Genomic DNA, 5,000 nt, shown 5'->3' with positions numbered 1-5,000 from the left:
TTCATGAACAAGCGTTGTACTGTTGTACTGTATTTGCTAACGACTTAGTCGATACAAACTAAACTTCTACAGTGGAGCGCGTGGCCTTGTGGTTCCGCTTCCGACTAGAAGTGAGGGTCCAAGAGTTCGTGTCCTATATAAGGACCGTGGTTTTCTTCTTTTTTTTCTTCTTTTTTTTCTTTTTTTGTTGTTTGTTTTGTTTTGGTTTGGTTTGGTTTTTTTGTTCTTGATTTTTTACTCTCCCCCCCCCTCCCCCACACACACACCCACTACTGGGTGTAAGTCATTCGGATGATATGACAGACCAAGGTCCCTTGTGCAGCATATACTTAGCGCACGTAAAAGGACCCACGACAACAAAAGGGTTGTCCCTGGCAGCATTCTCGGTAATGTCTACTTATTTTTCCCCCTCAAAACGGAACGAGCAGTGTTCACAACAAGGCGAGGACGTTCAATTCCGCCAGTCACACAGAGGAATGGGGGAAGAAATGTGGACATCGCTACATTCTGAAGGAAATTCCAATTCAACGGTAAAACAAATACACTTGCAGACCGGAAAATGGGTCAATAATAAAATGGGTGGCGTTGCGCTCTGGCGACGTGACGCTCTCCCCCGGGGAAAGCAGCCCGATTTTCACACAGAGAAATCTGTTGTGACAACAACAACAACAACAAACTGCAGTACTATACAATACAAATATTGATTCTTCGTTTCTGCGATATATGGTTTAAATTTGTTTTCTGAGGGAATTGGTTCTCTGGCTATTTTAACACACTGTTGAATTCTGTTAATGTTCATGTTTCTTTCTTCCAAATTCTTTCACATTCTTGTTCATCAAAGAACAGTTGTCCCTGGCAAAAGTTTATAGGGGGCGGTGGGGGGGGGAGTTTGATAGGGAAACATGTCAATATGCAGACGGAACAAAGAAGGTAAAGGAAAACACCGTGTCACTGAGGATGTTCGTTTATTCCAATGCTGGCAAAGTAGGGTAGGTGTGCCTAATTGCGAACAGCGTATAATTGCCAACGTTTCGTGTGCAGCACTACTTCGAAGCGTTCTCACCACACACATTTCACAATTTAACGTCTGCTACGACCTCGTTCTGGTACTTAAAAGAATATCCATTTCCAAAAGCCAGTCAAACATAAGCTGTTTCCGTCTGGTTCCGCGCTCTTTACAATCTGTACACTTCACAAGCTGAGCTGGTCGCTTCGGCTGGATCGTTCGCAGTTAGGCATTCCCGCCCTGCATACTCCCACAGCTGGCGTAAATATATCCAATCAACATGCCACTGCAATAAACTGAACGTGAAAAAATACAGAAATGTGTTTGCTTGTCTGTTCTCTCTCCCTCTCTCCCTCCCTCCCTCCCTCCCTGTGTGTGTGTGTGTGTGTGTGTGTGTGTGTGTGTGTGTGTGTGTGTGTGTGTGTGTGTGTGTGTTATGAGTGTTTTCGTCCGTATATGCGTACACCTATGTACGATTATATATATATATATATATATATATATATACAGACAGAGGGTGGAGGGCAGAGACAGAGAAAGCAGCTGCAGTGAACAAGCTGCACCTATTTCATATCAAACAAATCGATTCCGCAACATCAACGGTTATCATTCTTTTTCATCCCGCTTACGTCGTATCCATAACAGTGAAGAAACAAAACGGAGTGACTGACACACACAGAGAAAGGGGGAGGAGGTGGGGGACAGAGAGAGGGGGGAACACACACACACACACACACACACACACACACAGAGAGAGAGAAGAAGAAGAAGAGAGATAAAAAGAGACAGAGTGACAGACATTGGAGGGAGAGAAAAACAAAGAGGGGGAAGGGAGGGGAAAAGGGAATAGGAAGAGGGAGGGGGGAAGAGGAAAGGAGGAAGAGACGGGAAGAGTGAGGGGGAGGGCAGGGAGGCAGGAAGGAAAGGTGGTCATAATTTTAATTTTCAGGCTTTGATGTTTCGGCGTTTTAGAAAAGGCACGAGGGCCTGGGAACAGGGAAAAAGGAGCGACGGGGGTATAGTCCGGATTCACAACAAATGTAGTATGAAAGAGAGAGAGTGGTGGGGTGGGCGTGAAGGCAGAGAGAGAGAGGAGAGACAAGAGACAGAGGGAGGCGGAGGTTACATGGAAATGAATGCATCCCTGCTGACAACAGTGCCGCGAAAGGAGGGACATGGGGCTGGAGTGGAGATGGGGAAATTAACTGTAGGAAAATGTCCATCGCCTTTGATCCATCCTCACCCCCCAAGCCCCTGTCCTACTCCCCCCCCCCCTTCCCCCCCCCCCCCCCACACACACACACACACACACACACACACACACACACACACACACACACACCCTGTCTCGTAGACCATTACGAACGAAACCCCTTAGCACACCCCATCGCCTCCATCCTTAACTCCCCTCCAACCCATTACCATTCCCATCTCTCTCCCCCTCTCTCTCTCTCTCTCTCTCTCTCTCTCTCTCCGCTTCTCTCTCCCTGTCACACGCACGCGCATACACTCTCTCTCCCTCTTTCCCCCTCTCTCCCGGTCTTTCTCTGCCTACCCACTGCCCACCCTCTCACACACACACACACACACACACACACACACACACACACACACATATATATATATATATATATATATATATATATATATATATATATATATATATATATATAATATATATATATACATATATATTTATATAGTGAGAGAGAGAGTCATACTAGTTGAATGCGCAAGCAATCCATTCATTCACTGACCCACCGGTTCACGTAGCCAATAAACAACCTGGAAACGAAACATCCACCATTGTCACTGAACGTCGCAGTGGCGATCTCAAAAACGACTGGGTTGGGGGGACCACAAAACTAAAGACCGCAGTTTCAGGAAGGAACGTGCACAGAACGTGCACACATTTTTTTGGCAGTATCCACATCCCCCCCTCCCCCCGTGTTCTCCCCCGGGAGAAAAAAATGTGTTAAATTAACATCGTAATATATACTGTGCATCTGTTCCCCTTGTCTTCAAGAGACGTAAAGGAGGCCAGTCAAAGTGTGGATGGGGAAGAAAGAAATGTAGAGAATATATCACAATGTCAGTAACCAGTTTACAAGGGTTTTGTTGGGGGGGGGGGTTTCGTCTTATAAATGGAAAAGCACAGGGGAAGAAATGTGGATATTACCCTTTCTTCTTTTCTTTTTTTAAATTAATATCAACAATTTGTCCCCTCCCCCCTCTCCCAAGATGGAATGAGCAGTATAGGACGTTCATTCCGTTAGTCACACAGCTGAGTGGAGCGAGAAGAAATGCGGGTGATGGCTCTTTAATCTAAACCAAAACTATGATTCAGACACACCAACAGGAAATGCGGGTGATGGCTCTTTAATCTAAACCCAAACTATGATACAGACACACCAACAGGAAATGCGGGTGATGGCTCTTTAATCTAAACCCAAACTATGATACAGACACACCAACAGGAAATGTGGCTGATGGCTCTTTAATCTAAACCCAAACTATGATACAGACACACCAACAGGAAATATGGCTGATGGCTCTTTAATCTAAACCCAAACTATGATACAGACACACCAACAGGAAATGTGGCTGATGGCTCTTTAATCTAAACCCAAACTATGATACAGACACACCAACAGTCAATAACCCTGCTGGCAACATCCACACTTCTTCCCCCTCTACTTTTCTCTTTATGAGACGGAAAAACTTGTAAACTTGGTCAATAACATTGTAATATATACTCTATTTGAGTGCGCGCGCGTGTGTGTGTGAGAGAGAGAGAGAGAGAGAGAGAGAGAGAGAGAGAGAGAGAGACAGACAGACAGACAGACAGACAGACAGACAGTGTGTGTGTGTGTGTGTGTGTGTGCGTGTGTGTGTGTGTGTGTGTGTGTGTGTGTGTGTGTGTGTGCGTGCGTTTTGTGTGTGTGTGTGTGTGTGTGTGTGTGTGTGTGTGTGTGAGTATGCACAAGTTTTTATATTGATATGCACTTGTATGTATCCTAATTTCTACTGTATCTGTGTTTGTGTATGATTTTCGATTTATGTTCGTATCTTGTTATGTACTATCCCCCCTCGCCCCCACTATTCCTTGTGACTGCGGTACACTTGGTAATAAAGACATGTTCTGTTCTATTCTATATTTCTTCCTCTCCACTCTGGCCTTTGTGTCTCATGACAGGGGAAAAAGGAAGAGTACATATATATATATATAATGTTGTTAACCAATATATATATATGTGTGTGTGTATATATACATACAGATAGATAGATAGATTACAATGTTATTTACAGAAATTTACGATTTTTCCATCTAAGGAACGGAACTCAATGGAAAGAGCACAGGGGAAGAAATGTGAATGTTGCCAACCCTATTTATGCACAATTCTGGGTGGCTGTTTTTCGTAACAGACAAGTTGCTGAGCGTTTTGAATAAGGCCAGTCGCACAGAATTCAAGTGACCTTCAATGCACAGTCCTATTAACGTCTAAAATTGAAAAACAAAACTCGTGACAAATTTCGCCAGCACCAACTCAGCACACCTGCTCTCTCCAATTGCCCGTCACAGAGTTCAGAGGCCAGAGGTCACAGGCCCGGACTAAGTATTCCGAGTAATAAAAAAAAAAACCAGTCTGGTGGATTGTGAAACAAGTACACTTTGCATGTGGTAAAATAAAATGAAAAAGGAGGAAGGAGGGAAGGAGGAAGGAGGGAAGGAGGGGGGGAGAAGGGGTGGCGCTCCGCTCTCTTCCCGGAGGGGACAGCAGGGCGAATTTCACACAGAGAAATCTGTTGTGACACAAAGTAATACAATAAATACGATACAGTGCAATACAATACAATACAATACAATGCAATGCAATGCAATGCAGCGCAGCGCGACACGACACGACACGACACGACAATACAATACAATACAATACAATACAATACAATGCAATGCAATGCAATGCAATGTCCAAAGTGTGAAGGACTTACC

The 5,000-nt window shown here is 44.5% G+C and overlaps 2 protein-coding genes across 4 annotated transcripts in view; one reads left to right on the top strand and one right to left on the bottom strand.

Moving 5' to 3' along the window:
* The window catches only part of LOC143300513 (conodipine-P1-like), a 5,684-nt gene extending 4,397 nt beyond the window's left edge, over positions 1-1,287 (top strand). Inside the window, exon 3 of the mRNA XM_076614245.1 lies at positions 1-1,287. This exon is cut by the window's left edge and continues 1,188 nt beyond it. The gene's annotated coding sequence lies outside the window, so the exon portion shown is untranslated.
* LOC143300857 (inositol 1,4,5-trisphosphate-gated calcium channel ITPR2-like) overlaps positions 1-5,000 on the bottom strand; it is a 393,676-nt gene that overhangs the window by 326,052 nt on the left and 62,624 nt on the right. The window lies entirely within an intron of this gene.

This window comes from Babylonia areolata, chromosome 26 (genome assembly GCF_041734735.1).
Source record: "Babylonia areolata isolate BAREFJ2019XMU chromosome 26, ASM4173473v1, whole genome shotgun sequence".
In the NCBI taxonomy this organism is placed as follows: Eukaryota; Metazoa; Mollusca; class Gastropoda; order Neogastropoda; family Buccinidae; genus Babylonia; species Babylonia areolata.
The sequence above is the reverse complement of the archived record's forward strand: the minus strand, read 5'-3'. Positions and strand labels throughout refer to the sequence as shown.